Raw genomic sequence first — 18,935 nt, forward strand, 5'->3', positions numbered from 1 at the left:
CTGCAGTACAAAGTCAGCACACAAAAGAAGAAAATTACATATCCTTTCAATTTCTTACCTCTGAGCTTCTTCATTTAAATAACACAAGTTCAGCCTCAGGAACTTGAATGTGCCAGGCCAATTACTGCTCCTTTTGAGCGATGGCAAGGTGTGATGCTGTAGCCAGCGCTCCAGGCTTGTTCCTGGTCTTCCTTACTCAGTTTACAGTAAGGTGCTGAACAATTGGATGAGCTGTATCATCGTCACTATTGAAGAGGCTATTGGACCTAGGCAGCAGGTCCTCTTCAGTCTGGCTGCAATTTAAGCTGCCTTTGGAAATTTCCAGCCCCAGGGAGAGATGAAGAGCAGCCTGACATGCATTTGGGCAGCTTTGGGGCTTACTTGCATCCTGTTTGCTGCAGTCACCCTGCATTTGCACAACTTTCAGCTTGTGTTTAAAAAAAAACCCCACAAGTGGAGACAGGTTTCATGTTGTTCCCTTCCCCGTTTCACTGGGAGTTTAGATGCAGGCATCTAGATTGTGAAAGATGAGAGTTGCTGTGATATTCACTTGAGACAGTCCTCTTTCCGGGTTCTGTCCAGCTCCATCTGGACTCAAGTCTGTGGTCCTGTTGTGCCATTCCCTATTTCATTACTTCAGATGGGAATACAGGGAAAAAAAAAAAGCCAAACTCTAAACCAACACACGTGTGTGGGGGGGAGTGGAGTGGCCATCTTAACTGACAGATGATGGAGATTAAGAGATAAAGAGAGCATGGGATGAGAGGGCAGGTTGGAAGATAAGACCTACAATGAGAGATCATGTTTTTAGAAGAGTCTGGAGTAATGTTTACTGTGAAAATAATGGAGATTATTCCACATTGTCATGGCTTGGATGCTGTGTTGCCCTGCAACATTAATCCTGAATTGTTTCCTATTGCTGAGGTAATGGACACATATTGGATTTAAATGGTGGTCAGCCAAGATTCATCAAAGCATCTAAATGATTGACCAGGAGGGTTTAATCTATGCCAATACACCACAGATTAAAACATGATTAGTTCTTCACAGCAGACGGGAATGTACTGTAAAACTTCCCATCCTCATGTGTACCTGCTGTCCCTGCCTTGAGCCAAACATCTCCTGGTCTGGACAGAGAGAGGCTGTTATGTGCAGCACTCTCTGTGGCAGCAGTTTTTCTAGGACTTAATTGCTTTGGCTGCTTGGCCGGGCTGTCCAGCTGTCAGCACAGGCTCAGGGGATGCTTTATCAGATCTCTCATACATTTAGCAATTTGATACCTTGTGCTTTTCTTGCCCTTTTATGCTTCCCAAGGTGCTGTCCCCCAGCAGGACTCCAGGCTCTCTGGCAGGAAGATGGAGGTCTCTCTTCACACAGCAGTCAGGAGAATGGGGAGAGTGTGCTGGGTTTTGGCATTTCTTTCCCTTACTGGCTGCGTGTATTATCTCTTGAAAATTGCTGGACAAGAGCATAAGAGCCTGGTTAAGCATCTCAGTGATTTGAAAGGTAGTAAGGCAAAACATGAGTACTGATAGCTTGAGGAAATTGTGCCTGTAAATGTCTCGAGGAAGAATTGCTCTGGGAACACAGAACTGAAAATCAGCCGGGAATGCTAGTGTGTCTGCTTCTCTCCTTGATTCACTGGGGTTTTGAAAGCAGTGCCAAGGCTCAGAAATCTACATAGGCGAGGAAAGGCTATTTCAGTATTGCAGCTGATGAATGAAAACAAATCACCAGGTAATTTCTTCACATATCTGGCAAGTACATAAAAATGCAGTCCAGATTGCAAAACCCAGCGTAAGGAGAAGCCATGTTGTTGATTGAAGTGAAACTCTCACTAGGAATACAATTATTGACAAATGAACTGCTGGCATTCACTGTGTAGACATAGTGACCCAGCAGAATATGAATTGAAAAACGTTACCATGTTAAAAAGGTGTTTGACTAATTTTACGTGCAAGTGGCTGTGTGTGGGGCAAACCAGTGAAGGAGCTGGCAGACAGCACTGGGCTCTGTGGGCTGGATTCACATTGCCTGCAAATGCCTACAGGCGAGCAGAGAGCTGGGAGAGAGTATCTTGCCAGTGGGAAAGGAAGCACCTCCAGAGCTCAAACTGTTTACTTCAAGCTGTTCTATATTGGGTGCTGATTGAGTTCTTTTTTTTCCTTGGGAAGGGAATAGAAGTACATAGACAACCCATTAAGTGGGAGAAACTTATATTTAGATGAATGAATCTCACCCTGTGTGCCTGCAGCTCTCCTGAAAACAATGCCAATTATCAGCTCCTGGGGATTTGAGCCTTTGCTTGACATCTAAGGGAGGAAAAATACTGGCAAAAATTTAACTCAGGGAAAATGTTGGGCAAATTCATATGTCTTGAAACATCCTCGCTATAACAATTTGGCTAACTGGAAGTAGATTTTTTTAATAACAAATAAAAAAAGCATTCATTCCTCTTCTGCACCTTCTTCTCCATTCTTCCTTCATTTTTGGCCTATAATTGTGTGGTAAATTGGAATTAAACAGTAACTTATACCTTCCTCATTGATACACTCATATCTCAGTTTCTTGGGATTTGTTTTGTAAGTATTTTCAGAAAGTTGTTATTCTTCTGATTAAACTGGCTTGTCAATAATACATCCTAGCCAATAATCTTGAAATTATCCCCTTTAAGGGGCTGTAGTTATTAAATGTTTAGAAGAGACAATACTTGGTAGATTCTAGCTCTGTGACCACCCAGGATTGTACCTAGATGTTTCCCACCTTTGGGAGCGGGAAGGCTATAATTTTCTGCTGGGACAATACAAGTTCTGGAGGGTCATGAGTTCTGATAAAGAAGAAGCTGCAGCATTAAGTTTGTGGTGTTTCGAATGCTCTGTACCTCTAAGCACAGTACAGCAATGGCTTACTTTAATTAAAGTCTGGTTTGTGGTTGGAAGGATAGAAGAAATGGCCCCAATAAAAAGAAAATTTAAGACTCTCTAAAGAAAGTGTCATATGTAGAGCTTTTTCCTTCCTGTAAAATAAGTCGCATATGTGGAATATATGACAGTCTCATATAAAAAGGTTTTATTGGCACTTGTCGTAATGGCTTTCATAACTTATTCATGAGTTCACTGCTCATGAGTAATTTGGTCAGATCAGTATAACTTTTATCTCCTACGTACTATCATGTCTTCTGCACTTGGGGTGGGTAGATAAGCAAAGGCACACAAGAAGTTACGTTATAGATCCATCGAGGGAAGAATTAAGATAGACTGTAAGTTCAGCTGTAAAGAAAAGAAAGGTGATTAGATGAAGAGAAGCTGATTGAAAAAACAAACAACAAAATACCAAGACCAAAGTAAACGTGTTCTCGCTTTGACCTTGAATAGAATTCATATCAATTTTTAAAGCATCTAGGATTGAAAGTATTTATGGATCTGAAGTTGGTTCCTGTAACCCCTACTGCTTATTCATTCAGGTCTCCTTTCTTTCTACCTTTTTAATTATTATTTATTTACCTTTGTGAGCAGTGGTGGGACAGTTACTTGTATTCAACTAAAGCTGTGCTACACTGGACTCCTTTTATGACCTCCGAAGGCAGCACACCTTCCATGCAGTTGAGCATAGATCAGATATAAATCTAGAAACAGGCTGTCTGTGCGCAGAAAGTAATCTCTTATAAATCTGGTTTGACACAATTCCCTATTTTTAGCTCTATGTTACAGTATCCAATGACTCAGTGCCCCGAGGGTATCCGCTGCTCCCACGAAAGAGGAAGGCTCCCACCTCTGGAAGGCAGGCTCACATTTGTTATGCTGCACAAGAAATAGAATGAACTTCTGACTAACATAACATTTTATAACCAAGAGAGCTTTTAGGTACCCAAGTTTGGACTTAACATACTGATTACCATTCATTTTATTTCTCTAGCACTTTAAATCAGTGGCATGAAGTGTATCATCTTTCAGGCTGTTTTTCTGTCAGATTACTCATGTTATATATGCCCTCTTCTTTCAGCACATTGAGATCTATGCATCTAAAATCTTTCCTAACGTATTTTAAAAGAGCATATCCTGTGCACGGATAAGCAGGGTGAAATTCTTCCCTGGCCAGTCCCTGTCCATAGGTGAGGTTGGTAAAAGGTGCAGCAGAAAGTGGCATGCTTTAGCAGTAACAACATAAAGAGATCTGTGCACAAGGGTGAGTTCTCCAAGGTAGCATCACCTCATTGCAAATGCACTATAGTTGGAGTATTTTGAAGCTCAGTCCATTTTCTGGGTATCCTAGGTATTGAAAATGCTGCCTGGTATTAACAGTTTTTTAAGCTGAGTTCTTTTTATTTGAATGGTTTTCCAGTAAAGGAGACAGTGTCATTGATTCCTTGAATTATGCAAATACGTGCACACATCTACAGTTCCTATTTATTTTAGTTTCAGATGGGATAGAACTGTTTGCTTTTTTTCTTTTTTTTCCTGGGTGTCTGCTGTGATGCTATGTTATGGTTCTAGGAAAAAACAGTGCTGATAACACACCTAGGCCATTTTCAGTAAAGGGCCTAAGAGATGGGAGGGACCTGTATTAGGACAGCTAACTTAAACTGGCTAAAGAGGTGTTCCATACCATATGATACCATGTGGAAGGAGCTTTGAAGGGGGTGGGAGCTCAGCTTTCTTTCTTCTGCTGCTCAGGGGTCTAGCTGGGCATATAATATAATTATATAATTATAATAATATAAAAATAATATATAATATAGTATACTATATATAATATATAACTATATATAGTTATATAACTATATACTATATATAGTTATATATTACTATATATTATATATTCTATACTACATATATTATTATATTATAATTATATATTATATATAGTCATAACTAGTATCCGTTTCCTTTTATATATCATAGCAAATAGTTTGATCTTAACCCGTGAGTTCTATTTTTTTTTCCCTGAATCTCTCCCCCATCCCTCTGGGAAGGGCGGAGTGAGAGAACAACCGTATGCTGTTGAGCCACCTGCCAGGTTAAACTACAATACTACTCCTTTTCACTGATGTGTTATTTACTGTTGTTATTTGTGGTGGCATTGGCAGAGGTTCGTGGCCTGAACTTATTGCTACCTAAAACACATGATAAAGTTGTGTACAGACAGCTGGATTGTGTATGTGAGCCACTGCATTCTGCGAGCCAAAACACAGCAAAACGGAGATGTTAATGTTAACCATTCTTTAAGATAGGACTTTAGGAGACTGTTTAATTTAGTATTTACCTTTGATTCTCCTTGCTAAGGAGCAGCATGTCTGCCTCCTGCCTGTATGTAGTTACAGCTAGAGCCACTGCACTTAACAAGGTAGGAGGCCCCATCAATTACATTTTTCCATGCATACACACGAATGCTGCAGCACTTAGGCTTTTACACCCTGCTGCTAGCATGGGAAACTGATTGTCAGTCCTCCAGCTGTACAAGTGTCGTTCACAGGTTAAAATGACTGTAAATTAATTATGTCTTTCTGGAGGATGGGGGGGGAGTGGATAAAAATGCCTGGATCAGATAACTTATGACAGCTCTCTGCTGTCTACCCGAAGTGTTACTAATCTTCACCTCCTTGCCTTTCTTCCCTACTTTTTCTAAAGGTCGGTAATGAGGGTGCAACTTGTAACAAAACAGCCATTTGGCTGGATACATGTGCTTTTTTTTTTCCATGGCTTTACTCAAAATATTTCAGGTTTTTGTAAATAGTGGAAGGAAATATTATTTGAACTCTTTTAATTTGCGACTTTATGGGAATGAGGGATGGGAGAGGTGAGTTTGCGTGGAACTGGGTGTCCTGGGCAGAGATCATACTTATGTTTTCCTAAAGACAAACCTCATTCTTCATTTCCTCCTTCTGTGTCCCCCTTACTCACATAGAAGCATTTCTCTAAGTATCAGATCCGTAGGGAGAAGTTGCATGCATGATATCTTCTATAAGTGACAAAGCCTAACATGCAGATTCACTGCAGGAGAGCAAATTAAGGTTAAATCTGGACTACATTAAATTGTATTGATGTCCATGTTAGCAAAACTCTTTGGTTAATTAGAGCTTTGCTTCAAGGAGTGTCTAGAAAAGCCTACAAGCTCGGCAGCCAGAGCTTCAGGTCCAGCTCTGGGAAGTCCCAAGCCATGCTTACAAGGTGGTGAGGAGAACAATATCCTCTTTCATGTGTGTAGATATATTTTGGTCTAGTCTGCACATCATGAATTGTGTGTGTGGCAGAAATCAAGTCTGTAATAAACAAATCGTTATGAAAATTGAGTTTCTTTTCCAGAAATACTGCAAGTTTATGCATACTTTTCAGCTTTTAGAAATGCTTCTCAGCTGGTGTGTAACTCAAAAGTGACAACTGGGAACAACAGAACTTTCTGTAACAACTTCCTCTGAGTATAATTTTTGTTTTCAACTGCAAATCAGAAAATGACATATTCCATATTTCAGCTGCAGATGAAAAAATATTTTAATTCTGAATTACCACTCTGTTTCCTGTGGGGAAATCATGTGGGTGTCCTGTTTGTCTCTGCCATTCTCAGATTCTCTCTGCCATGATTCATCTTGATTTCTCTCTTGCTATGGAACTTAGTTGGAGTGTGGTGCTAGATGTATGAAAGTAATTTAATGGCAGATAAAGAGGATAAAGGAGGAAAAAATGTATTTTCCATTAAGTACTGATTGATTTTTATTTTCAGGGAGGGTTTGAGGTATTTTGGTATTTATTATTTAGATAAGTAAACTTTAACAAACAGAGCAACACCTTTAAATAAATAACCAAGTGCTCAGTTGAGTATTTGATATTAAAAGAAGCTGACCTATCAGAGTGAACGAGAACACTGGGAGAACAAGAGCTCCTGTCAGTATGCAGAACGTGTCTTTTGGCCATAATACATATGTATGAGAAACTTACCCTGTGAGAGGCATATAGTGAAGGAAACTTGATTGCTTTCTACTGTTATTCATATATTTAAATCAGTTAGAATTTTAAAACTAGTACATGCAGAAAACAAGGAGGCTATTTAGGACATAGCAAAATTTTACAGTAACAACACTATTACTAATAATTGTTGTGTTGCAAATCTGACATAACTCAGGAAGAGTCACTTAATTTATGCCAGAGTGAAATACGAGAGATAAGAAACAAGGCATTTAAACTTGATTGGTTTGGTGTTTTTTTTAACATTTTTGTTTACATTTTGATACAGAGAAGAAAGATTTCCTCAAATCAAATTTGTTTGGATAGAAATGTTGCTGCTGCTGAAACAAAGACGTCTGGTCTGCTGTCACTTGGTACAGCTGGGCTCCAGTGTGCCAAGCTCAGAGACATCTGGCGCCAGATGCCTAAACTGTGCTAAACTAATACTGAACTACAGAGCACTGTGTGCAATGGTGTGACCTTATTTCTTCCAGACCATGTCTGATATTGCTGCCTGATAACTCATACAGGTGAGAGGAGGCAGTACAACACAAGAAGTTATTTCAGATTTTTTTCTCTAAAATTTTTAATCATACTCAAACAAATTGATTTATGCATAGCACTTGTTACATCTGCTTGAAACAAGGGGCTTAGAAAGGACTTTGGAAGTGCCTATTAGCTGTAGACACTGGATGATGACTTGCACGTTGCCAAGTAAATCAGTGTGCAGTGCTACAAAATCGATGAGCGTCATGACAAATACGGACAATCTGACTTCAAAACTAAAATCAATTTTGGTTCTTGTTGTTTTGTAAAGCAATTAATACAGACAACAGGATTTCAAATGTCTGCTGCTGTATAGGCTGCTGGATTGTTAGTCATACTGGAGTCAGTGAGTCCCTGAGTATTTAAGGCAGATGCCAGCTCGGCACCAGTCAGAACAAGGAACTCAAAAGAATTTAGGGTGCAGCAGGGAAGTACTCACAGAAGGCTGAGATGCCAGCAAGCAATGCAAATGAAATACTTAATCTGAGACAAGTGATTTTGTCATCCTTAGCCATAGCTGGGACCCATCAGCAGGCACCTCCTGTAGGAGGGCAAGGATCTGCATCTAACAGGCTGCAGGTGGGAAACTCTTGGAGGCAGAGGGCTGAGTGACACTTCTCACATGAAACTTTTTCAGCAAAATATGCACATTTTCCAACAGTAAAACGTTTTTCTGATATGTGTTGACACTTCTGAAAAAGTGCTGAGAGAGTCAAAGCCCTGGTTTCAGCACTTCCTAAAAAAAAAAAAAAGGGATTGACTTATAGGTTATATATATGACTTCTTGTAAGAAACTCTCTTCAGTAATATTTTAGAATAGGTGAAGTAAAAGAACTGTAAGTGAAACTTCATACATTGATATTTTAATTTTTGCAACTGTATGTTTGCTATAGACATCTCATTCATTCCACTGTGGTGTGGCCTGGTCTGGTCCGGTCCACTGTGTGAGGAAAAGGGGAGGTCACAGGCTGGGGCTGGTCTTGGTGGTGGAAGGCTGGATGGGAGAGGCCAATGGCTGGCTGTATGGAACAGTGGGCAGTACAGATTCTGTTTCTGGAAGCATGTATATTTCTGTCTGCATTACAATCCATGTCTGGTTTGGAGATTCATAGCATGATCTCCCATTGACTACTGCTCAGAGTGTATTTATAGTACAATTTTTGCGGTTAAATATAAATTATCATTTATATTACAATATTATTCTTGGGACCCCCAAGTGCTGCTAGTTCAGCACAAATTTATGCGTTAAATTGCTGCCTTCTCGAAGGGCTACTGTTATTATATGTAAATCTATAAAGAGAAGAAATTCTAAAGAGGCATTATTATCTCCATTATTTTCTCATCCTTGTTTACAATAGGAAACGCGAAATAGATTAAATGATTTTTTTTCTATGGGTCTCATACAGTTTCATACAGAGACTGGGAATTCAGCCAAAAAGGTCTCAGATTGCAGACCACATCCATAAATAATCAGTTATACTAGCGGTCCACATATCAATATTGAACATATGTAAATATGTATAAATAATAGCAAAGTACTGCAGTGACCCATTCATAATAAAATAAAAGAGACTACAGTGTTTTAATGTGGAATTCCAGATGTGCATTCTGCCACTTTGCAGTTACTGCAGTTCAGGTTGCAATTCCTAGGTGGAGATAGGCTGTTAATGAATGGGTATATGCTACCTGCAGCTAAAACCTGAGTGCTGCAGGAGATTAGATTGCTAAATTCAGTAGAGTCTATTAAACCCTTGATATATACATACTTAACTGAAAGCACTTACAAAAATATCAGCCTGTATTGTTAAAAACCTTGTTTCCAGCTGCTGCTATCTTTTCACTAATTATTAAATGTATTTCAGATGACATTTGGTTTTGTCCTGTCTGCTTGGATTATGGCCAACACCAAAAGGTGGCACAGGACAGGGCTGGGAAGCCCCATTTTTCAGGGGACATGTAGTTGAATATTGTTCTGCCACTGCATGCATGTGTTCAATAGCCACAGGAAAACAAAGGCCTTAGTTCTCAATCTATTTGTGACAGTATTCCCCAAAGAAGAACAGGGACATAGGGTACCACTGAACCTACGGATTGCAGTGTGTCTTGTTTACTGTTGAGTTGTGACCAGTCAATGATCACGTTCTTGTGGTCTGAATAAGTCTCTGTAATGAGACAGAAAGTAGGTTTTGCACCACTTACCAGCTCTTCAGAAAGAATTGCTGTCTGAAGTGTAAGAGACTCAGGGCTGGTTTTAGTCGTGTGATGAACCATGGTTTTCTTCTCATTTACTCATAGGGGTTGTAAATTATTAACGATCTGCAGCAGAAATTAATTATTGTTAATTTTTCCCTTTCAGCCACAGACTGTCTTCTTTCAACACAGGGTGTGGATGCAGGTTTAATGAACTCCAAATTTCATTCGCTTTTCTGTCCTTGAAGTAGACACTGCTTCCTCTTTGTATCTGGGTATGGAGATGCAAGAGGGGAGTGCTTGTTCCATTTCCATAGGCAGAGAGGTTGATAGTACTTAAAAGCAATGCCCTAATCCCATTTTAGGCTTTATCACAGCTTCACTCTTGTCTCTGGGCTATAAGTAGGATGAAGGTGAGACTGATGTCTCTCCCAGATAAATACATTGAGGGAAATACTTTGTGTGAGAAGAACAGTGCATCTGACTTCATATAAATGAAGGTTACAAATATTGTTTCACATATGCTATCCAAAGTGATGCTATTTTATGCTTGGTCTGCGTATAACCAGTTACACTGTTATAGAAAAGTTTAACTTGCAAAATGCAGAGTGGAGAAATTAATTATATAGAGTGATTCCAGGATACCTGATTCAAAGTGATAATAGCAAAGGAATGAAATTTGATCTAGTCCACAGTTCTGTTGCCTAAACAGACACATAGCTTTGGGCAGCATAGGGGGTTGTGCTGGGTGTGCCCTCTGCCTGCAGAAGCTCAGTCTTGAGGGCAGAGAAAGCTGAAAATACCGCATGGTGAACGGCAGTGTTTGCAGGGGACAAAGAAGCCAAAGTGCATTGGTTTTGGTGGTTGTGGGTTTTTTTGTTTGGTTTTTTTTTTTTCTTCCACCATCACAAAGTTGCTGTGATTTGGTGACGTAATGTGCCCCTGTAATGATGCTGGCATGCACTTGTTGGCAGTGTGATGCTTTCCACTGTCCAGCCCTGGAAATGTGTCAGCTCTGAGGGGACCTGCAAAAGTTTGGCACCAGGAAAGTCAGTGCCTTGATGTCTGCACTTCACAGAATCACAAAACTGTAGGGTTTGGAAGGGGCCTCTAGAGATCATTGAGTCCAACCCCCTGCCAAAGCAGCTCCCAGCCCAGGTTACGCAGGTAGGCATCCAGACAGATCTTAAATATCTCTAGAGAAAGAGACTCCAACACCTCTCAGTGCAGTCTGTGCCAGTGCTGTGTCACCCTCACTGTGAAGAAGTTCCATGCACATTTGTGTGAATCTTCCTGTGCTTCAGTTTATGGCAGTTTCCCCTGGTCCTATTACCACACGCTGCTGAGAAGAGTACATCCTCATCCCTTTGCCTTCTGCTCCGTAAATATTTCCTCACATGCATAATTGCTGGAATACCAAACAATGTATATGTATGTAATATCAGCATCTCCCAGCAGTGGTCATGGAAATTTCTGGGGTAGGGCCCAACAAAGCACACTTCCTTCTTGCAGAACAGCCCCAAGCTTCTCTCCTTTCATTCATCCTAATGCTTAAAGGGCTCCTGCAGTTGGCAGTTGTTTTGAATCTCATCTCTGGCTCAGAGCTGCGATTTCAGCAAAAAGAAGTGAATTACCGTGGAGATGGGATGAGTTTGGGTCACTTCCTTAGCTTGCACATCGTCAGCTTGTGCTTTGGTTGTGTTCCTGCAGAGGAAGGCTGAGACAACTATAAGACCCGTTTTTAGGTGCTGTCATTGTGAAATGAAGTCCCTGTGGTGAATGGAGCCTCCTGTTGACTTTGAAGTCAAAACTCATCCCTGTAGGATGTCTTCCCTTGGCTCCCCAGCTGATGGCAGGGGGCTGGGGCCCCCTCTGAGCCCCCTGCAACTTAGGTGCTCCTAGCTGCTGTGGTGAAAAGGTGCTGCCATAGGCAGCCTGGAAACTGAGCAGTGAGAATGAGAGTAATTCACATGTGCTTCAAATTGGCAGAAATCTGCTGTAGGGAATGGTTTTGTTTTGTGGAGTTATATACGCACTGAGATGTACTCCTGCATTATTATGACTGGATAAACACTGTGACACTTGATGGTGGTGTGAGAGATTTAAGAAGGACCTGCAGGGTGGGAGAGGAGAACAAAGAATAGTGCTGAGATGTGTTAAAGGGAATGAAGCCATGACCAGCAAGGGGAGCAGCGCACATAAGTGTGTATGCCTGAAAAGCACCTGACAGCAGGCTGGCAAAGCCTGGGTGGGAAGTGTTTTCACTTTCTTCTGACGTGTTGTGTGTGATTCCCAGCTTCTTGATTCACCCTGGGAGCAATCAGCACCAGTGTGCTGAGGGCGAAGGAGGACAGGAAAAGAATGATGCATGAAAGCACACCTTTGATGAATTTCTTTTAGGTGACTACAATTAAGAACATATGCTCGTGTCTTGACGAATTATAGTCCTGTGTATCACTGACTACCTGACAGCTTTAAGATGCTTTTTTTCTTTAATAATCCAAAATAGCAGGAAAAGACTTCTTAAATCTTCATGGCCAGCTGCCTCAGCCAGTGGCTACTGGCCAGCACATTGCCTGTGAGGCTTTTAGAAATAAGAGCTGGAATAGCATTCTTGTAAGGAGTCCAAAGATGATACCTGTACAAATCTGTTGCTTGAGGCTCCTGCTTGTGATGAACTGGGTTGGGGATCTCTGCCTGCTGGCTGGCATGGAAAGAAGATGTGTGCAGGGACAATTGGCCACAGTGGCTCAATTCCACTTGCCAGCTGACTGTCACAGTAGTGTTGGCACCTTGCAGGCAGTCCTGTAATGGCAGCCAGAAATCTGAGAGGACTGAGACCGACCTGCTTTTCATTACCTGGCTCCTACTAGTAAATAAGGGAACAGATGTGACAAGCACAGCAAGTCAGGCAGTGCTCCTGCACCTTGGGCTCTGCGGCTGCCTGTAAGAGTGGCCAGATTTTCCAGCTTCATTCAATAGAGAATGGGCACCAGCTCTGTAGCAGTCTAAAGTGGGAGATCCAGAAAGTACTGTCCTTTTGGGAAATATGAAACACTTCATTGAGCCTCCAGCATGAGCGGTGGGTTCCTGAATCCGTGAATCCCCAACCTGCATAAACCTCGTGAATGAGCTATTTCCACTGAGTATCTGGTAAGAGGTGCCCAGGTGGCATCTGGATAAATCTTGGTCACTGTGCACCTAGTGTCCTGGAGCTTGACAAGGCACGAGAGGCTTCAGCAGCTTCATTTTTCATAATTCCTGACATATGTAGAACTTCAGCTATGACACAATTAATTTAAGCCATTAGCAAGAGCTGGATCTGGGCCTTCATAGATCCAAGGGGACAATATACTGCGTTTTCAGAATGAAACAATTTGTTTCTCTTGCATGGGGGGTTACGAGGGACTAATATGCCTTTGGCTGGAATTCCTCAGCTAACTTTAGGTAGGTCTGCTGCTGGGTAGGGTACCCTGCATCCTTGTGATGGATCTCTTGGTGCAGATGTGTCTTCAAGACACTCAGCAACCCTTTCAGGAGTTGTCAGTTTGCAGGCACAACTTATCTGATAAATTTCTGATAATGAGTTATTTCCAAGCAGACTGGTCTTAGTGCTTTGTCCTTGTTTTTATCTTTGTCCTTATTTCTGAAGCATGTTCATTTAGATCCCAAGTAAGACCTTATTAGTGACCTCCTGTTTGCTTCTCTTTCAGGAATATGAATATCTTTAAGCAGGCTTTTGCACATACAGCTTTGTAAAAGCATGAAGCATGACCTTTAAAATCAGTGCCAGTGTCTGGCAGCTTTAATGTTCTTTGTACTAAATAATTTTCAGTCCACTTAAAACACTGAGAAATTTTTAATATCCTAAATTAATATACGTATAAATAATTTCTGATGTATGTCTTAAAGTTTTAGACCTTCTAGCCTGTTCTATTATCTGTTCTGATTGCATAAATGTATAGATGCTAGCTGCATTTATAGCATAACTAGCTATTACAGCTGAGTACTTAAATCAAAATGAGTAATTTATACAGGAATTCTACGTTAGAGTATTCATTAGGAAACCACGATGCTCTTTATCTCTTCAGTGTCTTGTATTGTTCTTTTATGTACCTACACAGATTGATTTGAAAAAACGCCCTTTGTGGGTGTCTTCTTAATCTATACTGATGAGTTGTGTTTGCTAGGATGTGTAATATGACATTGTTCTTCTGCTGCAGCTAGATGAATGCACAGCTAATCAGGATATGCATCATTACATTTGCAAAGCAAAATCCATTTTCTACTCATTCACTTCCCAAGAGCATTCTTTATAAAGATGAATTGCTGAAAGGCAATACTTTTGAATACACTGGTCACTTTTAAGTGTCTCCCTTGAGCAGATTTACCAATTACTTGCACCTGATTTTAACAGGGTGAAGAAGCCAGAGCTCTGAATAGGGCCACTATGGGCGTTATCTGTCTGACTTGAAGTCGAAGATGGGGAAGGTGGACAAGGGGACCAGCCTGGCCTGCCCCACCCCTGCATTCATACAGAGGCTCCTGAGGTCCCCTCTAACCTAGTTTTTTTTTATGCCGCTTTGTTTAAAAATTAACAATTTGGACTAGAATAGCACTATTTCTGGATCTGTGGATGGTGTCAATTTAGTCTCCATTTAGCATGGTATCATTCCATTGTATTCAAGCTATATCAAGTAAGAGAACTGAAGAAATGGAGGCAATGCCTGCTACATGTGGCAGTGGGGTGGCAAAGCAGGGTGCAGAGATGCCTGCACTCAGAGCTGTATGTTTGGGAGCCCTGGGTTCACCCCCAGCCATGCCCAGAGGCTGCCTGGCTACAGGATCTGCTGCTCTTCTTCTCTCAGGCCATCCAGTCAGTCTGTGTATAACAAGAGGTTCTCAGTTGTACGTGGCAAGAGGATTTACATAGATGGGGTAGCAGGTACAGCTGGGATCCAATGCCTTGAGGTGTCATTAAGACACTGTAGTTACATGCAAGATGGCAAAAGTGTAGTATTAGAACAGGTCAATGCAGAGAGAGACATAAAATTGTAGTGCTGATAGCCCTGCGTTGATGAAGATGAATATCTCATGGGACCTCATTGAAAGCAGAGAGAAATCCTTTCTTGTGAATTACTGGTGATGACAAGCATCCTAATGCCTTGGAAAAAAAAAAACCCAACACAACAGTTCCCAGAGAACACTGATGTTCTCTCATGCCTGAAGAATAGACATGAGCAAATGTTTGGCTGTGGTAGTGCTGCTGTGAGGTTGTCACCCATGGCACTGCAGGAAGCTGGGTTTGAACCAGCACCAGAAGGAGCAGGGTACGGTGTTTGAGGTCTCACAGGCAGTTACATGCCTTCACCCCCTTCACCCACTACGGGTGTAGCCCCAAGTGAAGCACTTGGCACTGACGAGGGGGGCAAGGGAGGCAGTGCCAAGAACTGCCCTGCTGAAAGTAGGTGGCAGAGAGGGAACAGTCTTGGTGGAGAAAATCCTGGCTGAGGACAGCTGAGTGCCCAGTTCACGGCACCAATAGAATACACACATTCTGCCTTTCCTTGGCAGAACAGCAAGAGGGAAATGCAATTTAAAAACCTCAGCCCCCAGCCCTGAAGAACTAGAGGAAGCAAATTAAATTACTGTAGGAAGAGAATAATCTCTGGCAGAAGTGTGAAGTGTGGATCTTATGTATTTTTTGCGCATTGTAGAGATCCTTAAAGGCTGTCAGCATTTTAATTAAATATGACAGCTCGACAAAAGGAGCAGCTAGGTGTGAAACGCATATCCTGCTGGAGGGAGGCTTACTGCACAGCGTGACCTGGGAGCGGGTGTTGCTGGCTGTGACCTTGGCACTCAGCGGAGCAGCCGGGGCTGTGGGCAGGGCTGTGGGCTGTGCAGTCCCCAGAACTGACACACTGCATTCGTTACTGCAGGAGCTGGGTGTGCTGAGGTGCCTCCAGTGCCACCCACTGCTGCTATCGCTGTGGGCCAGGAAAGAGACGGCCTTTCTTTTCCCTCGGTGTGGAAACTTGGCTTCTTGTTGGCGTGACAGATCTAGCCTGAAAATGCTGAGAAGCCACGCTTTTCTGACTTTCTTTCTGTTGGGAAAGGATCTTACATGTAGGATTCTGGCATCTAATCTTATTGCCAGAGACCAGCCAAGACAACAGACAGTAACTGTTCTTTCTACCATTACGTAGCTTTTCCATTACATACTACCTCCAGTGGAAGACCTTTCTAGGTCAGTAACACTCTGTTGCATTTCAAGCATCTCTATTACTAATTAAATTGCTACTCATTGTAATAAACCCATTCATAATCAGTTGATTTAGCATGATGTGGGTATTTCATGTCTCCTGATTATGCTCTCTTTGCTATTTCAGTTGGAGGATTTCCCTGCTATCAGGGTACAGTACCCTCTGGTCCCTGATGCAGCAGTATCTGTCCATGCCTCTGTCAACAGCAGATGACTGAAAGGTGACTTTTAATCTGTTCAAGAAATTGAACTAAAAACTGCTTAAAATTTTTCTGTGCCTATTCAGATTTTTGAAGGAGTTTGGGTATGTCAGTATCTACAGGATGAGGGCCAGGTCTGCCTCCTGTCTGACTCAGAGAATTACAGCAACCACAGCTTGGTGGAGGTGGGTGACCTCTGCCTCCTTCTGTCTGGGGCTCAGATTCAGAGGGCCGCTGGTGTCGCTTTCATGAGCGGTGCTGCTGATGTTATGTCTGCTTGCAGTGATCTGTGCTGTTAAATTGTGTTCTTGCAAACCATTCATGAAGTAAAACTGGCAAAATGTATTTCTCAATAGTAGGGTTGTACGCTCATGTGTTGCTCAGCTGTTTCACTGCTGTGTAAGTTATCTGGGTAAGAAGATTCATTCAGAAGGGAATCTGTGCCCATTAACATCCATAAGAGAAACAAGTGGAAAATCCTCTGCAGAAAAACAGCATTTTAGTTGTACTTAAATGAGTTTAATTGAGCTATTCTTCTGTGGCGCAGGAACATAATCTCACGTGCCCCAAAGAAGGTGAAGAGTTCAACTAATCCCCTTCAACCACATAGTTTATCATTCAGAATTACCCCTGTGGATTTCTAGCATTCATTCTGCCGGAATTTGTCCCTTGCTTCCTTAAGCAGAAATAGTCATAAATGCATGAAGATGCAGACTTGAAACAAACATGCTTTGAAAAGAGGGAATTAAACATTTTGTATCAATAACAAATGATGTTCAAGCATCACCAAATCATATATTTCCCTACATCACATAAGCAGTGTGGTTAATGACAAAATCAAATGCTCCCATTCTGTTCATACCTTAACAACCATGCTTGCAGCAGTGTCTGCTTTGTTGCTAAAAATGTTTAAAAAAAATGAAGTGCAACTGGGTGAAGTCCAGCTCTGCTGTGGCAGCACGAGTCAGCTGGATGGGGATGGGAAATGAAGCTTTGCCAGTGGGGCTGGAAGTGAGCAGTGGCAGACCCCAGCCCCAGCTCTTTTACTTCAGGGTTGGCTCAGTGCTGCTCAAACAGCAGCAGTATCGATGTTGCTGCCCGGGGACTGTGGTCTGCCTGGCTCACTTGGCCCTGCCTCCAAAACTGGTACAGGGAAGGGAATACCACTCTACAGCCCAGCATGGCTTGAATCAAAACAAAATGTGTGTTCAGCAGAGTGATCAATAAATGTGTTGCAACAGGGACTTCACAGCTCAGCTGGTCGTTCTCTGCTTGCCTGCTGTTGAGGGAATTTTTTGGAGGGGAAGAAAAAAGGGAAAAAAATAAAATTAATCCTACTAAGAAGAACCTCTCTTCTAAACAGTAAGTCAATTCAGCAAAACAAGCTCAACTTACAGTAACAAAGGGTTCCGTCACAAAAACTGCTTTTTCCAAATATCTTCATTTAAAGGCAGGAGTTTTTATAGCAGCTCAGTGATTATGAAAGCACCCTGGATGCCTGGAGCTGATAGAGAAAGGAGCTGTGGCACTCAAGCACCAGACCTGCTGCATGTGCAGCCTGGGAGTCTGCAGTTCTGTGTATCACTGTTCAACTGCAAAGTGACTGAGCTCAGTCTGATCTACGCACCTCCAAAAAGTGGGGTATGCTTTGGTTCCCTCCTTTAGGCACTGCTACGTAGCTCAGACCAAAGTGGGACTCACAACTTTCACCTTCTAAAGGCTGTTCCTGTTTATTCTTGCTGTTACAAAAATGGGGAGTCTTTTGGAAGAAAACAGTGGTTTTGAATGCTTTAGAAAAACAGATTTACCAAAACAATAATATTAGAATGCTGTTAAAGCAACATTATTAAAATTAGAACAACTTTTGAAAATAAACCCTAACCACTTAGAAATCAGAACAAGTTCTGCAAGGCCTAGCATCTGACGCTGTTTTAGTTTTTAGCAGATAAAGGTAAATGGCGCAGAGTAACTCAGTATAGCATCTAGGAACAGAAAGTAGTGTTTTTATCTGGGAGTCTTCAGAAGCTACCACAACTTATGTTTGAGTGTTGGTTCTGATCCTGAACACAATAGCTAAAATGTGTGGGACAGCTGTGTTGTCTGTCACAGTATTTACTCCAGAAATTTTTACAAAAACCCTTTCTTTTTCACCTGCAAAATCTTTCCCATGTTGGCTTTTATTTTAGTGGGATGACTACGAAATCTATTTCTAGATGAACCCTAGCAGGAGAGGTTAGCTGGGAAAGAAAGAAACTCAATAACTTTTTCAGTTATAGAACTGTGTTTCAGTACAATGGCTGAGCCAGAATTTGCATCATTTGCAAACTGTGATGCGTTGCTGGAGATGTCTTATTTTTAATTATTCTAATTTTAATTAAACTACTTTCTGTCAACAAAAAGCTCCTTTTTTTTTTTTTTGGTCAAGTTTCAAAGGTGCGAATTCGGTGACTTCAAGGAAACTTTGATGAGGAAAGTATTGTAATAGCTTTTCTTTTTTTTGTTTTAATTTCTCATTGTAGTTTACTGAGTCCAAACATTTGGACCATCTTCACTGATCTAATTAAGTCTTCCCGAGCTGCAGTTTTCTTCCCTACCTATTCCATCTTCCATTGCTCTGAAGTGAAATCGTTAAATAAAGATCACAAAGAATGAAAGTGGTCCCCTTGCTCCCCTCATTAACTGTGTCCTCTGGCTTTGCCCGGTCGCAGTCAGTGCACATGAGAAGCAGTGAGGCAGCATGCAGCTCGCTCCTTCCCCATGCCTACGGAGGGAAGCCCCTGTCTTGCATCTCCATAT

Source organism: Cyrtonyx montezumae, unplaced genomic scaffold (genome assembly GCF_038088225.1).
Source record: "Cyrtonyx montezumae isolate F1298 unplaced genomic scaffold, pur_monq_1.0 scaffold_4, whole genome shotgun sequence".
Lineage (NCBI taxonomy): Eukaryota > Metazoa > Chordata > Aves > Galliformes > Odontophoridae > Cyrtonyx > Cyrtonyx montezumae.